Below are 17,396 nucleotides of genomic sequence, written 5' to 3' on the forward strand. Positions count from 1 at the left end.
GGCTCGATCGAAGCGAAATGTCTTGCCAAGACACAAGACTGTTCACCTGATCGAGCACCCCCTCGGCAAGCGTGGACCACGGCAGCCCCACCGAAGCCTTGGGTTCCTTCTTGGGTCCCCAGAAGGATTCAAGGCGCGACGGACGATCCACAGATGAGGCCGTGGTCCCTTCCCCGAGGTCATTGTGCTGATGAATCAGCGCGATAACCTCTGCAAAAGTCCTCTGTATTTCGGGGGTGTCCGCATCCTGGGGCAGAGGACCCTCGAGCCCTTCCAGTGTGCGATCCTCCCGAACTACTCTCCCTGCTGGATGGAGAACCTCGGCAGACCCCCAAGGACCTTCCTGAACTACGCGGGGGTAAGACCTGGTCGACTCGCACCTCCTGGAAGAAACTGAAGGGGCGGAGGGGACAGGCGAGGAAGATCGGGCGCTCCCACTGCCTTTACTGGCAGAACCAGCAGAAGCAGCGGACCGAGAGCGGTCACCAACCCGCGGTGATGACGAGCCCCCAGGTCGAGGAGACCGCTTCAGCCCAGGTGAAGCGATCTCCCAAGGAGAGCAGAGCGGCTCGCGAGAGCTGAGCCGTGCACTCGCCTCCCCCGAGCCAGGCTGGCTGCGAGGACGTGGCCGGGGACTGGGAAGAGTCGAACGCGCGGCTGGCTGGCGCAAGCTTGCGCTGTCCTCTGGACGCGCCCCAGACTTCTTCGAGGCCGGAGCCTCTCGGGAAGACTGAGTAGGGGACTTCTTCCCTACCTCTCCTTGCGTTCGACCCGGGGGCTGAAGCACTGTCCCGGGAACCTGACTTGGCACTTGAAGGAGTGCCAGCAGGAAGAGACGGAGCACCTGCATGCCCGGCTCTTTCTCTCCCCACCCCTGGTCTGTACGGCGAGAAGTGTCAACCGTATCAGACTGGGGTACCCGAGTCTCCTTGGAGACCCGTGTACGGAGCAACTCACGAACGAGTGTCCGACGCGGACTCGCTGGCCTTAGATGCAGGAAGTTTCTTAGGCACAGCGGGGGGAGTGCCGACCTTGGTCTGCACGCCCTTGGCTCCCGGTACCCCTGGCCCGGAGGCCGGGGCAGCAGTTCCCTGATCCGAGGATCAGGAAGAGCCGACGAGAGATCCCACTGCCTTCCCTGTGGAAGGAGGCAGACCCTTAGAAGTCTCAGTACGAGGTTTCTTGGGGGGGGAGAGGCAGACTTCTTTTCTTTGGCTGCGAAGCCTCGGAAGGAGAAGCGGAAGAAGCAACAGACGAAGACGACGATGATGAAGATGAAGATGACAAAGACATCTTCCTAGACCTCTTCTTCTTCTTCACCATCTGCTTCAGGAAAGCAGTCAAATCCCCAAGCCAGGAAAGCGAGGCCACTGACTCAGGCACAGCAGGAACAGCAGGAGGGGCTGCAGCAGAAGGCACATCCCGGGCAGCGACAGCGGAGCTCGGGCCAGCATTTGCCTGGGCAGAGAGCCACGGCGTCTATCAGGAACAAAAAGTGGGGCGGGGCCGAATGCAGGCGCCGCCCCTCCCGCGTGAAGATTCAAGTCGGGCCACGCCATGGTCGATGGAATGGGGATGGAAGCAGACGAAGGGCCGGGCTGGAAAGTCAGACAAGGAACCGTATTCGATGACAGGCCATGGTCAGCAACAGGGGCAGTGACAGTCACATAAGGATAAGATGACGTCACCATGTAGGAGGGGCCAGCACGCGTGAACGGAGCCAGGAAGCCAGGCGGCAGTGGAACAGCCTGCGGGCCCATGGGTGACGCCGACACTTGGGTGTCCAGGTGCGAAGCAACTGATACCAGCATCTGGACGAACCTCGAGAAGGTGACGGTTGTCGTGGTGACTGTCGTTGCCGAGTGGGTCGTGACTGGAGCGGGGGGCAGGGGAGCTAATCCCTCCAGTGCCAAGCCAGGTGGGCCCAGGTGTAGCCAGGATGTGCTGAGATTCGGTGTCTGGCTATCCAGTCCGGGACCTGAAGCAAAAGTCGGGTCAGAAACCGAAGCCTCCACTTGCTCCGGAGGAAAAAACTCCCCTCCAGAACGGGAAGAGATTTCCGAGAGGATGTCGCGGTCCAAGAGAGCAAATTCCAACTCTTCCATATTAAATTTTCTATTATAATATATATCTTCTATTGTTTCAAAATTTATTGTTATTAATTCTATACAGTACTATTTTTCTTTGTGCAGAAGTGCTCATCAAGTTTTTGTCATTGCTTACTTTTGCTAAATTTTCTTGTTACATTACTGTACTTGTTTCTTTCGGATCAAGCATTCTTTTCCCATCTTTTATTACGGCATGTCTAGATGCTCATCTAAGTTTTTGTCACTACTTACTTTTGCTAAATTTTCTCGTTACATTACTTGTTTCTTTTGGATCAAGCATTCTTTTCCCATCTTTTATTATGGCATGTCTAGATGGTTTAACATGGTTACCATTTATTTTCCTGAATTTTTCCCATATTTTTTGTATGGGAGTATTATTAGAAAGATCTGATACATATTTCCCCCACGAAATGATTCTTCCTTGAATTACTTCCTTTTTAAATTTTGCAGGTATTTTGTTATATAGAGGTTTTAATACATCAATTTCTAATAATAATATAGTTAGTTTTTGTAAATTTTCTTCTAATATCACTACAGTAATGTTTTATTTATTTTACTGAACTTTCTATTCAAATTATCCAATCGTCTTCCAATTTGGTGTTTTATTTTTATTAATTCTTTTAGTTTTTCAGACCACCAATGGGACTTTATGTTGGGTGAGATTTTGATTTTGGTATCGCTTTATCAGCAGCATTTTTAATGAAATCAACAAGAAACCTATTTGTTTCATTATGATCTTGTATATACTCAAATGGTGGGATATTCCTAGTGTGGAATTCATATCACTACCAATCTGCTTTATGAATTTTATATTGAGGGACATGCTTGGAGGGATTATTTTGTAATAAGGAAATTAATATTGGGAAATGATCACTGGTGTGCAAGCCATCAACTGTATTCCAATCTAATCTGTCAAGTATACTTGTTGCACATAGAGTTACGTCTACTGAGGAAAATGTTCCATGTGTTTTTGAAAAATATGTGCTGATTTCATCATCATTCATACAGCACATGTCATTTGAATCTATGAATTCTCCTATTTTACTTCCAGCTCTATTTGAGTTAGTACAATTGTACATAGAGTTAAGTCTACTGAGGAAACATCATCATTCATACAGCACATGTCGTTTGAATCTATGAATTCTTCTATTTTACTTCCTCCTCTATTTGAGTTAGCACAATTACAGTCAAATACTAGGTTGGGAGCATTAAAATCACCTGCTATTAATGTAGGTTCCTTGGTATTGTATAAATTATAAATTTCATAATTATTGTTTTTATTTGTATTTTAATACCTGATATTTTTAAGTCAGTAATGTTTACAGGTACTTTGTCATTACATACTTGATGTACATACAGTTGTATATGGCTGTAAAGTACCTAAATTTCCTTCTTCCTCTCGTGATGTAGATGCTAAGGTGCATTTACCTATTGTTGACACAGTTTTGTTGACATGGTAACCATGTTAAACCATCTAGACATGCCATAATAAAAGATGGGAAAAGAATGCTTGATCCAAAAGAAACAAGTAATGTAACAAGAAAATTTAGCAAAAGTAATTAGTGACAAAAACTTAGATGAGGATCTAGACATGCCATAATAAAAGATGGGAAAAGAATGCTTGATCCAAAAGAAACAAGTAATGTAACGAGAAAATTTAGCAAAAGTAAGTAGTGACAAAAACTTAGATGAGCATCTAGACATGCCATAATAAAAGATGGGAAAAGAATGCTTGATCTGAAAGAAACAAGTAATGTAACGAGAAAATTTAGCAAAAGTAAGCAGTGATAAAAACTTGATGAGCACTTCTGCACAAAGAAAAATAGTACTGTATAGAATTAATAACAATAAATTTTGAAACAATAGAAGATATATATTATAATAGAAAATTTAATATGGAAGAGTTGGAATTTGCTCTCTTGAACAGCAATAAATCTGCCCCTGGAGGTGACAATATTTGTTTTGAAATGATCTTCCACTTAGCACCTTACAGTTCTATAATCACTTATGGCTTCGAAATTTATTTCCTGATGAATGGCATAAAGCTATAATTATTCCTATCCCCAAAACTTGAAAGGATCCCAGTAATATAAACAATTACAGACCAGTTTCTTTAACGAAAGGATCCCAGTAATGTAAACAATTACAGACCAGTTTCTTTAACAAGTTCAGTAATGTAAACAATTACAGACTAGTTTCTTTAACAAGTTGTTTATGCAAATTACTAGAGAAAATGGTAAATGCTAGACAAACATGACAAATTTGAGAAAATAAAATTTTGACTCCCACTCCATTCAGGTCACAATGTGACAGATCTACATTGGGTTCTCTATTTAACTTGGAAGACCACATACAAAGAGGATTTGAATGAAAACAAATTCCTGTAGCTGTCTTTTTTGACATTGATAAGAAATATGATACTACATACTACATAGAGATATGCAATATTAAAATCTTTACATAAAAACAGCATCTTCTTGGCAGAGAGGGCAACAGCACCGACCTGCTATGAAGGCGGTCAAAGAGAAACTGATGCCTTGTAGCCAGGAGGGGTTAAGGCAGGTCAGCTGTGCCCCCCTCCTTTCCGTTATCTTGGCTAACTCCTGTTGCCACAAAAATCCTTATACTTTTTTTTAACCCGACTCCAGCAGGCGCTTGAGAATTTTACCCCCCTTACAGTAGACCAAAGGTTTGTTCTGTATATGAACAAGAAGGGAGGTGGAAGAAGGAAAAATTCCTATCATATTCCCCCCAAGTTAATACTTGACCTGCCACACCTAATACACATCCACATGAAGTATGTCCCTTAAATAAAAGGTAGCAAAGGCAGACCAGCACCACCAGACACCCACATAGAAGCATAAATGTAAATGAGTGGCATAAAATGTACCACCACAACAAACATCCTCTGCACCTTTCTTTTCCTGACCTAGTTGTTTTTGCTTGCAACACTAGGCAGGCTGCTGCTACAAAATGGCAAATTTTAAATCAATCTGTATTTTTCACAACTAAAAAACCCGAGGAATTAATGTAAGGGGATTGTCTCAAGCGACTAGCTGGAGTCCGGTTATTAACCCTTTAACGCCGAAGCCCTATTTACAAAAACGTCTCCCGTATGCCGGCGGCGTTCGGAGAGTTAGCGCCGAAGCGGAAAAAAAGTTTTTTTCAAAAAATCTCAGTACGCATAGTTTTTAAGATTGAGAGTTCATTTTTGGCTCATTTTTTTGTCATTGCCTGAAGTTTAGTATGCAACCATCAGAAATGAAAAAATATCATTATCATATATAAATATTGGAATATATGACAGCGAAAAAAAAAACTCGTATATAATTGTACAGGTAGTCGCCGAATTTACTTGACCTATGCGATTTCACGACTGACCGACTTTTTTACGACGATCGCTACGACAATATAATATATATAATAATATTTAATTTTATATTTTGCTAAAATGCGTCGAAGCCAGACGATACTTTTTTTCCCGCTACCGCAGCGCGCTCATATCCGAGAGATGCTCAGCTTTCGCAACATAGTGTGTTTGTGTCGTTCAAAAATGGTAAAAGAATCATATTTTTGTAATGTATTTTGTATTTCTATTTTTTGCAAATAAATCAAATGTAATAACAAATTACCGTATTTGATGGCTTATAATACGCATGTCTGCATAGGGCACTTTTAATTTCAGCAGGACACTGAGGAAAAAATAAGGTTTCAAGCCTATGCTCATATGATTTTGGTAAGTAAAAACTGTAGTATTAGGTTATCATATGCATATTGTTTCTTACCAACAGAATCAACAAAAACATTAATAAAGAAGTTATTTACCATATTTATATTTATCAAAATATGTATTATACAATCAGCCATTTACTACGATCGAATGTTTAGTCTGCTGCTGAAAGCTACCTCATAGGTTTACCAATAGATCGCAACACATTCATTTGTAAACATTGTTTCTTACCGCCAGAATCAACAAAACATTAATAAAGATGTTACCTACGGTAATATATGTTATATATATCCATTATATATTATAAAAGTATGCAATCAAGGGTAAAATTCAATAAATAAAAGTGTTTCCTATGTAACAGCTCGAGTCTCGTGAGCAACTGAACAAAGCCATGTTCTTATTCTTAAAAGAGAATGCTAGCACGAGTTACAGTATCAACTCAACGAAGCCTTGTTATTATGCCTAAAGAGAATGGTAGCAGGAATTGTCAACCACCAATTGATGAAAGCCATGTTGTTATGCGTAAAGAGAATGTTAGCAGGAATTGCCAACTACCAACTGAACGAAGCCTTGTTATCCGTAAAGCTCTCGAGATAATCACCAATAGGTGGCAGCACACGCACTGTTTATATCTATAAATGTGGAATCCAGGCATCCGCTGTAGACTACGATAATGATATTAACATTTTAATGAAAATATCAATAATAACAACGTACATATTGATTATAATACTAGCAGTAGTAATTGCGGTGATGGTAAGTGTGATAATGATAAATAATTATAATAAACTTTGTTTTTAATAGGTTATTAGGATAACACCGAATTTTACGCTAGGCTACAACATCTACGTGACGTTTCATGTATAATTTCGGCCAAAATTCTTAAATTTTGAGCCTACATTATGTACATAGGACGCAGGGGATTTTTAGGCCATTTTTTTTTTAAAGTGCGTCTTATACGCCACAACACGGTATGTATTTAATTCAAACCTATATATAAACAAAGTAAATAATATGTCATACGTGTAGGCGATTGGCAATGCAAATGGCGGATAAGAAAATGTAAACAGACTAGACAGATGGTTTGAATGCCTACAATAAAAATGTTAAATACAGTAATAAAAGTAAGTATTAATCAAGGAGTTCAAGCATGATAAGATTTCATATGCTAAACGTAAAAATAGGTACTATACATGCACATTTTTTGGATAATATAAAATGTATATGTAGGCTAGTCATACTTAGGATATATGATGGATAATACACTGTAGGTACAGAATACATGTACATATGTGGTTGGTGGAAACTTACGACGAGATCGATTCCGACCACTCTGTCAGAACCTAATGCCGTCGTAAGTCGCATTTCACTACCTGTATACAAATCGCTGTAAGCAAAACGGTTAAAGCTAATGAGTTAATTTTTTTAGTTGTATTGTACACTAAATTGCGATGATTTTGGTATATAACAAATTTTAAAACGATCAAAGCAACTAAGAGAAAATATTATCACAAATGATGCATGAATTCATAACGCTGAGACGATAAAAAAATGTTTTTTCAAAAATTCACCATAAATCGAAATATTGTGCTAGAGACTTCCCGTTTGTTGAAAAATGAAGCTAATTGATTGAATATTACTAGACTGTAAGTGTTTTAGCTTACAATTGCAGTTTTCGACCATTTCGGTAGAGTTAAAGTTGACCGAAAGTCAAATTTTTTCTATTTATCGTGATTTATATGGAAATATTTCAAAACTGATAAAAGCTACAACCATGAGTTATTTTTTGTTGTATTGTACATGGAATTTCGCACATTTTCATATATAAAACTTTATGTAATGACTAATTTAAAGCGGTGCAAATATTATGACAACAAGACGAAAGAATTTCTGAGATGTTCGGCCGAGTTACAGCGCAGACGTAAGGAAAATGTTTTTTTAAAAATTCACCATAAATCGAAATATTGTGCTAGAGACTTCAATTTATTGCAAAATGAAGTTAAACGATTGAATATTACTAGAATGTAAGAGTTTTAGCTACAATTGCGTTTTTACCATTTCGGTCGAGTTAAAGTTGACCGAAGGTTGAAATTTTGGCAGTTATCGTGATTTATGTGAAAATATTTCAAAACTGATAAAAGCTACAACCATGAGCTATTTTCTGTTGTATTCTACATGAAATTGCGCCCATTTTCATATATAAAAGTTTATGTAACGAATAATGTAAAAGATGCAAACATTACGGCAACACGACGAAAAGAATTTCTGAGATGTTCGCCGAAGTTACCATAGCGAGGCGTAAGGAAAAAATTTTTTTTCAGAAATTCACCATAAATCGAAATATTGTGCTAGAGACTTCCAGTTTGTTGCAAAATGAAGGTACATGATTGAATATTACTAGAATGTAAGAGTTTTAGCTTATAATTGCGTTTTTACCATTTCGGTCGAGTTAAAGTTGACCGAAGCTTGAAATTTTGGCAGTTATCGGATTTATATGAAAATATTTCAAAACTGATAAAAGCTACAACCATGAGTTATTTTCTGTTGTATTCTACATGAAATTGCGCACATTTCCATATATAAAACTTTATGTAACGACTAATATAAAACAGTGCAAACATTACGACAACGTGAAAAGAATTTCTGGCGCGGACGTAAGGAAAAAGTTTTTTCAAAAATTCACCATAAATCGAAATATTGTGCTAGAGACTTCCAATTGGTTGCAAAATGAAGGTAAATGATTGACCGAAGGTTGAAATTTTGGCAGTTATCGTGGTTTATATGAAAATATTTCCAAACTGATAAAAGCTACAACCATGGGTTGTATTTTGCTGTATTGTACATGAAATTGCGCACATTTTCATATATAAAACTTTATGTAACGGCTAATATAGAACAGTGCAAAAATTACGACAAAATGACGAAAGAATTTATGAAATTTTTATTGAGTTACCGCCCGTGCATAAGAAAAAGTTTTTTCAAAAATTCACCATAAATCGAAATATTGTGCTAGAGACTTCCAATTTGTTGTAAAATGAAGGTACATGATTGAATATTACTAGAATGTAAGAGTTTTAGCTTACAATTGTGTTTTTCGACCATTTTGGTCAAGTCAAAGTTGACCAAAGGTTGAAATTTTTTGTAGTCGACGTATGGTACGTCCACTCGGCACCCAACAGACAATTTTAGTCGACGTATGATACATCCAATAGGTGTTTAAGGGTTAATAGCACAAGGTTTTGGTGGTAACGGGAGATAGCCAATGGAGAAAGAGGTTGGCAGAGCCCAACTTGTTCATTAATATCAGATTTAATACTAATCAATTTTCTAGTTTTATTTTGGCTACAACTAAAATGGGACACAGTTTCCCATGTTCAGTTGTGGAATTTTCTGATCTCCAAATTTTTAAGTGAGGAGCAAATTCATTCCTTTCTGTTGATGTCTCCTGAATTCAGCTATAATAATTTTATTTTCTATTCCATCATATCTAATTACTTAGCGCCTTTTCCTATAACTTGTCTCTCTTTGCAGGCTGATTTGCCTCTGAGGCCCTCTTGGGTTTTGCAGGCGGATTTGCCTCTGAAGCCCTCTTGGGTTTATAGTCTGTTGACTCTGGACATAAGTGTTTTCAAGATTTAAAGAAGGAAAGACTTTGACTGGATTAAAACCATTCTTGTCACACCAGTCACAGAACTGGTTCCACTTTGCTTGGTAAGACTGGTAGTGAGGAGCATTAACATGGAGTTAATCCAAGTAGCATTCAACAAAAAAATTCTCACCCATAACCACTACTCAAAATATTGCCCTCCCTATCTCAATAATAAAAAATACAAAATAGCATCCAGACTGAAATTTGTAAATACTGGAAAAATTACCAAAATAGCATGAAATCTCATATAAGCACTGGCAAATATGTCAGGTTGATAGGTTACCTGAACAATGAATGATCAAGTGATGATGTTAGTGAGAATGTAGAATGAGGTGAGTGCCCTTCTTGCAATAATGATGCTCTCAGGAAGCTTGCAATAATACATATGTAAAGAACAGTAACAGGTTTGGCCATTGTACAAACATTCTATTTATCACTACTACAAAGTAAAAAAAAAAAAAGGATTTTGACAAAGGAAAAATCTATTTCTGGAGAGGGGCCCGTGTCACCCGGTGAAATAGTCCATTCAGCACTTATTTCTAGGTAATTCCGTTGCTAGATACCAGAGAAAGCTAAATGAAATGCTGGAGTTACTACCCCAGAGCGAGCTCCACTAGATGGAGTCGTGTATGGAAAAGGGTGAACTACAAAAACACGGAACCTTATCCTATAGAGATTCCCAATGTCAAAAGTCCCAACGAGAGGTGCCGATACAAGCCCATGCACTACTCAAGGACTGTATACAAGGCAACACTAGCCGCATTCCATGTTAGCACCCACCTCACTAGAATGAAGTTTATCAAGGGAGGGAGAGAATGAAAAACAGGGTGGGTCACCGGGTGACACGGGCCCCTCTCCAGAAATAGATTTTTCCTTTGTCAAAATCCTTTTTCTGGATCGGGTCCCGTGTCACCCGGTGAAATAGTAACAGAGAAATAAACATCATTCTTATGCTATTAAAGACTTAAATAGAAACGTTGAAAACTAGGAGAATTCTACCCTGAACATAAGTAAGGTCCTCTAAGTTCATGTAATGAAAATAATGTAAGTGGTCACCGTCTAAGATCATGAGCTTAGAACAGCACCTGAATAGGCTTGTATTAAGAAAATACTTCCTGCCTAATAGCAGACCCAATGACAGTGCCCCCTTTTTTTAAAGGAGAGGACCTGACAAAATTAGAGGTCCTGTCTAAAAAGCCTGCAAGAAGAAAACTGGACACAGAAACAGACCTTGTAAAAGGAGTACTTTCCAAGGTGACCACCGAAAATGAGGACCTTCAATTGTAGATAGAAAGTTAGGGTGAGGAATTCACAACACTACCCTGATGAGGGGAAACCAAACTGATTGGTTCCACCAGACAAACCAAACTGATTGGTTCCGCCAGACAGGGCAGACAGTACAGGAAAACTAACACTAGAAGCTAAGCTGATTAAAAATTTTGGGACTTCCTTAACAAGGAAAGATAAGAACAAGATGATTGTTGGTTACCAAAGCTAACTCCGATACATTACTCAAAGACCAGGAAACCGAATGTGGACGGAGTACTGTTCTTAGACGAACACAGACCTTAGGGATGAAAGTTAAGGGCCTGTGAGTCTGGTTCCAACAAAACACTTTGCTCGAGGCCAATGCGGCGCATCAGTACTGTAGCTTCGAAAACTATGTGAAGAGTGCTAGTTACTTAACTGCAGAACCATACTGCAGTAGAGTAGGATCCCTTAACTGATTTCAGGAAAACAGTAATAACAGGACCAATATCAGTTTCCTCCTAAACTGTAAGATTCACAAAGACCACAAAGCCAGGACATCAGAGTTTGAGGGGGCTGACACAGGCTGAGTTTATACCAGACGGGACAGCTTGATAGTTTGTGGCTGAATTGGGTTGCAAACAGACCTACTTCCAGGCCCAGGAAAAGGTCACAAGACTACCTGAATGACGCTCCGCCTAAGGACTATTCCGACACCAGGGGGGAGGCCCTGGATAGGGAAAAAGCAGTGACCTTTTGGACCCCTACGAGAAGGGTGGTAGACAGAAGCACCTGCGTCTGTTGGTTATGGAGAAGAATGAACCATAACCTGAACGAAGCAATTCGAGTCCAAAACCACTTGTTTACGCAGCGCACTATTGCTGTTTTGTTCAGAACCAGCCTAAAAGGAAACCTCTTGGGGGGAAGAAGTTTCCAAGAACAGGAAGACTGTCACTGCCCTCCAAAGCGTTGATATGGAACTGCCGAACGTGACCGACTAAGTACCATGTACTTCATTGGGCCAAAAAAGTATCCACCTCACCCGCCCAGAGAGGTGATTGGTGTGGAATACTGAGGCCGGAGGGGAAAGCTGGAGAGGAACTGACTTCGGTAAGCACTTGACAGTTGTGCAAGGCCGAGGCCACTATTCAAGCAGGAGGAATCAAGGAGACATGTCCCTGACTCCACCATACCCCGGTCATAAACTCCAGCTTTGACTTCAGAAGGAGAACCGCCACTAAAGCAAACTGGAGAAAACCCAGGACCTTTTCTTGGGCACGGGGAGAGGTATGCTTGAGATGATGAAATGATAAGATGCCCTTGTTATCTCTTTCCACTTCCACTGGATTCATAACTACGGAAGGTTACCCTCCTGAATCAGGTGGGATTCCTTCCTGGTTACTTAGAAGCCCAAAGACTCTAGAAACCGATTATAATGACCGGCGCCCTCAGGCAATTCCCGACGCTGGGTGCCCAAATGAGCCAGGCAACTAGATATGCAGCTAGCATAGCCTCCTAATACCGGAGCTGTTGAACTACGGTATTGTTCAAACTGGCAAAGACTCTGGAGCCGTATTGAGGAGGGCATGAACCTGAAGGGGTACGCCTGCTCCCCGAGTCTGAATCCCAAGAAGGGATAGGACCTTTCTGCAACCAAGATGTGAAAGGAAGCATCGGAAAGGTCTATAGAGGTGGTTACGGCTCCACGATAGCAGGAGGATCCGAACCCACAAGACTGTAAGCAACCGAGACTTGCCGCAAGAATAAGAAAACAAACGGGACACGCCCGGAAAAATTTTCCAGTGGAAGGGAACTTCCTTGGCAGACTGAAAAAGCCTGACAGGCCATTCACAAAGACCCCAGAACTCTGGCCGGAGGTTGACTGAACCTGATTGGGGAACAACAGTCCAGCTCCCCCCTTGGCCCTGATAACTATACTCTGGGCCCAGGAACTGAAGTTCCAGTGGCCCCTGAAAATGGTACAGCCTCCCACCCATATGAGAAATACTACAGGGAGGAGGCTTGATTGCCTCCCGTGAAGCGAATGCCTTCCCAAATTCTCGGAGAGGAGTAGGATGCAACCCTGCTCCTATGATAACCCTGAGGGTCAGAGCCTCTGGCCAAATGTCTAGTGAAAATTCTTTCCTTAGGTTTTGGTATGAAGCAAAGAAAACTCCGGCGGGCACGTGGGGAGGCAGAGACACACGGGGGTTTACAAGGGGCTGATGTGTTGGCTGAACCCGCACACATCAAGGTGGAGGCTGGGAGTGAGAGCTGACGGCTGTCTAGGGGCAGAGACCTGAAGAGCCTGCACCACCGCCTGAGCAGGGGGGCTCTTGAACTACATGAACTTCTTGCCGGACTTGGGACAGGTCCCGGCAAGATCAGACCGTTTCTGCTCGTAGGGTAGACACCCATGAGAACGGAGGCTCTGGGTAACAACAGTAGCCCAAGACGGGCCGTAACAACGCCCACCTGGGGAAAAGATTAATTCTCCAGGTGAAACTGTTCAAAGATTCTTCAGCTCAAGGCGGAACGGCAAGCCTGACTTACACCCTGTTTCAGCTTCCGAAAATTGACTCGAAGCTTAGGGAGCTGTACGCTGAATAAATTAGAAGCGTAGTCCAGGGTTAGAAGATTCACTGTGAATGTATCTGTGATATCTGTCTCCCGGAAATGCCTCAGCGATACATTTTCAAAACAAGCCTGTTGATAAGAGGGGCTACATTCGAGCACAAGGGGTAAGAAACAGGGCTCCCAAAGAGAGCACGGTAAGACCCCACAGCTGGCGTGAACTTGGAATTTTCCGCCTGCCACTCCGTTAGAGTCCTCAGGAGATGATGTGTCCAGCCCCTAGCTGAGGGCTCACTTATGGATCCTGCCAGACAGATGCCATGCTCGTTCTGACAGTCTGGTAAAACCCGGATAAGAGGATACCAGACCGGAAGGGAAGAAATGCCCTTCCACCAACCTCCGTGTGCCCACACCCCCGACAGGAGGGTGCCTTCATGCTGGGAAGCATAAAGGGAAGGCACCAAGATTCCCCAGACTGGAGGGGAAAAGAGGTGGAGATGTCCGAACGATAGAATTCGAACGGAGCAGGACTTAACAGGTGATCCATTGACAATGAGTCTTGAGATTGATCTCTTGGGATTTAAGCTCCTGGGAAAGGGAAGGCATGGACCATGAGGTAGATAGTTAGTTTAATAGGTTGACAATGGCCCTCAAATCGAGCTCCTTATAAGGAGACCCGTAAAAAGAGTTTTCAACAAAGGAAGGAGGGGTAACCGCTTTGCTTTGCTTGGGCGTGTCCTTTCAGAAGACGAGGCCAAACTCGTAGATGGCACCGGATTAGAGATCCGAGAGACGTCCTGAGGGGCCCCGAGCGGGTCTTCTTGGTTTAAAAAGGGTGGTCTTTTTTTTTTTTTTTTTTTTTTTATACTTACTTCACCTTAGGGACGGTAGACCAGGAACCGTCGAAAAGGGATGAGAAGGTAACTAATCCTAAAGGAAAAGTTTGCCTCACCTAATTCCGAGCTAAGCGGAAAAGGTTTGTCTCAATTATTCCCGCACCTACTTATCGCTCCGGGACGATGTTCACAGGTCCGAGAACGAGACAGAAGGCCGCAACGTCTTCAGAAAACTTTCCGTAAAACAATTAACTTGAAGGCGAAGAGTTCGAGACTTGCGGCCGGCCTCCAGGAGGGGGAAAAATTAGGACCCCACACACCGGAGGAACAACTATCAATAAGTTATATAAGACGGAGTTTGGCGAAGGAAAAACCGATAGGTGTATATGAAACCTACCAATTTACCGAGAATCTCGCCCGGAAACGGAGTTTGGCGGAGGAAATCGATAGGCGTATATGAAACCTACCGAACCATCGAGAATCTCGCCCGGAGAGAGCCCAAACACCGAAAGATTAACTATTAATAAGCCACAAGAGGCGGAGAACCGATAGGTTTATATGAAACCTACCGAATTAACAAGAATCCCGCCCGAGACGGAGTTTGGCGAAAAATCGAGCGATATGTGAAACCTACCGATTTATAAGCCACATAAGGTGGAGCTTGACGGAGGTAAAACCAACAGGTGTATATGAAACCTACGGATTCATCAGGTAGCCTGCTCGGGAGAGCATAGCGTACAACGCCACCTGCCGGGTGCCAAACGACTAATAATAAGCCAAAGGAGGCGGCGTTTGGCGGAGATAAAACCGACTGGTGTAAAAATAAAACCTCACGGATTCATCAAGTAGCCTGCTCGGAGAGAGCATAGCGTGCTAACAACCTTCCGAGTCAAGAATAAGTCACATGAGGCGGAGTTTGGCGGAGACGAAAACGACAGGTATATATAAAACCCTCGGGTTCATCAAGAAGCCTGCTCGAGGAGAGCATAGCGTACTTCATAACCTTCCATGCCAAACTATAAATCCAAAACAGACTGCGCGCACCGGAATGGGAGCTATAGACTCCGTGACCGCTGGTTTGTTGTAGGATAGCGGAGCATTCCTGCACTTGACAAAACCAGCCGAAAACGTATGAGAAAAGGGCATGCTGGAACGGATGCCGGGCAGAGTACCGTAGCAGCTATAGCCTAGTCAGACCAGGAAAACCCCGGAGAAAACCGGAGAGAAAACCGGGCTAACAGGACAAAACTCATAGACATAAAAACAGAGTCAACGGAACATTCCGAGCGATTATGTCTGAACAAAATGTGGAAGGTTATGAACTGTTCGAAGTGGGCGCACTCCGAGCCAGGAGAGAAAACCCCGGAGGAGGATATCCTGAACGGTGATAGCGGTGGGAATAAACGCCGACCGCTAAACACTAAAACCGCCCGTAGCAGTAAGCAAGGAGAGCGCCAACAAGATAACGAAACACCAAACAGGTAGTAGCAAAAGGAGGGGGAACGCCGAAAAGTAAATAAAGCAGAAGACAGTTAGGTGGAGAACGCTAACTGGCCTCGTATGAGATCCCAACAGTGAGGTGCTCGATGTAGGAAGCACCACGAAGGGAAATAGTCGACGTAAAAGGAAGGGGGAAGGATAGGCCAGGAGGTTGATAACCCAAAGCAGCGACCAGGGGTGGGACAGCACTCCCCGGGCGCCCAGAGATTCTCATAGATCCCCTCGCTATGTAAGCTGTGTTGCACGACAAGAGCGAGAGAAAAAGAGAGGAAGGGCAAAACCTCTACGGCCAGGAGAGCAAAAGAAAGATAAAAGGAGTGTGAACAGGAGTGGGGAGAGCACTCCTGGTCACCTCCAGGTCCAGGTGGAGTGCCAACTCAGACACACTGAAGGACAATCAATCAATGCAGAGGGAGGGGATTTAGGCTACAACATAAAATAAGGATAATTGCTCTCAAGCCTTGGAAAGTTAACAAACTTTGAAAACAAACCAAGGGGAGAGAGAGAGCAAAGGATAAAAAGGAGAGAAGGGGACTCTCGAAACCACAAAATAACATATATATAGTCGGTAAAAGAAATGTGAACAGGAGTGGGGAGAGCACTCCCGGTCACCATTGGTAAGCAACCCAAAGAAGGATTGAACTAAGCTAGGCTACGCAGGTAAACCCTCGCTATTCCAGCTTAACTTATTAGGAACATTAGCCTAAGTGAAAAGCCGAAAGGGAGAGGGTGGACGTAGGCAATATATCCAAGTCAAAACCAAACAAAGGGAAGCACCAGACATAAAACACACATGTACAGAACGAGATCACCGACATGAAACTCATATTACAGATCGAGATCGTCCCCTCATAACGATTTTTCCCCGAAGGGAAAAAGTGTTACAGCCAACCCCTAGGCTAACCTAACTGAGGTGATGTAAAGGAAGGAAGCCTAGGAGAGGGGTAAAGGCTAACCAATAACTCAAAAAAAAAATCATAATAAAACAAAAATTGTCTATAAGGTACATGTAGGAGGATAGGCAGGCCCAACACAACATGGACGTGAAGGGACATGACCGATCTCCAGTTAAATGAAAGTATCCCAAAATTAACAAAATTCAAAAAGCATCCAAGCACAAGGTCAAAAATTAAATGTAACAATGAAAATCATGTTCCCATACACTTAGAGAAGTGAGTCTAAAACAAGACAAAATAAAGCCAAAATAAGAAGCGAATAGGCCCGAGGGGAACCACATAGCCTAAACAACAAGACAGCACTTGACCAGGAAGGGAACACAAAATTCACAAAATAAACAAAATTATAAAAGCAAAGTAAAAACCATAACAGTACCAATGAAAATAAGATCCCCAAAGGCTAAGAGAAGTGAGTGACAAAAATAAAGCATAATGAGGCCATGATAATGGCGAATGGGCTCGAGGGGGAAGCTCAGAGCCTAAACGCTCAACAACATTTCTCGAATGAAGCCACGATAAAAGCGAATGGGCCCCGAGGGGGTAGCTCAATAGCCTAAACGCTAAACATCACTCCCATAATGAAGCCATGATAAAAGGCGAATGGGCCCAAGTGGGTAGCTCCTAGCCTAAACGCTAAACATCACTTCCGTAATAAAAATCACTCTCGTAATGAAGCCATGATAAAAAGCGAATGGGCCCGAGGGGGTAGCTCGTAGCCTAAACGCTAAACAGCACTTCTCGTAGTAAATGGGTACAGAACAAACAAAAATTAATCAAACCCACTAAAGTTAGGGA

General features: G+C 42.5%; 1 protein-coding gene across 1 annotated transcript in view; it reads right to left on the minus strand.

Annotated features, from left to right (window-relative positions):
* Positions 1–17,396, minus strand: part of LOC136841180 (steroid receptor RNA activator 1-like) — a 92,443-nt gene that overhangs the window by 18,608 nt on the left and 56,439 nt on the right. The window lies entirely within an intron of this gene.

Source organism: Macrobrachium rosenbergii, chromosome 8 (genome assembly GCF_040412425.1).
Source record: "Macrobrachium rosenbergii isolate ZJJX-2024 chromosome 8, ASM4041242v1, whole genome shotgun sequence".
NCBI classification, from domain to species: domain Eukaryota; kingdom Metazoa; phylum Arthropoda; class Malacostraca; order Decapoda; family Palaemonidae; genus Macrobrachium; species Macrobrachium rosenbergii.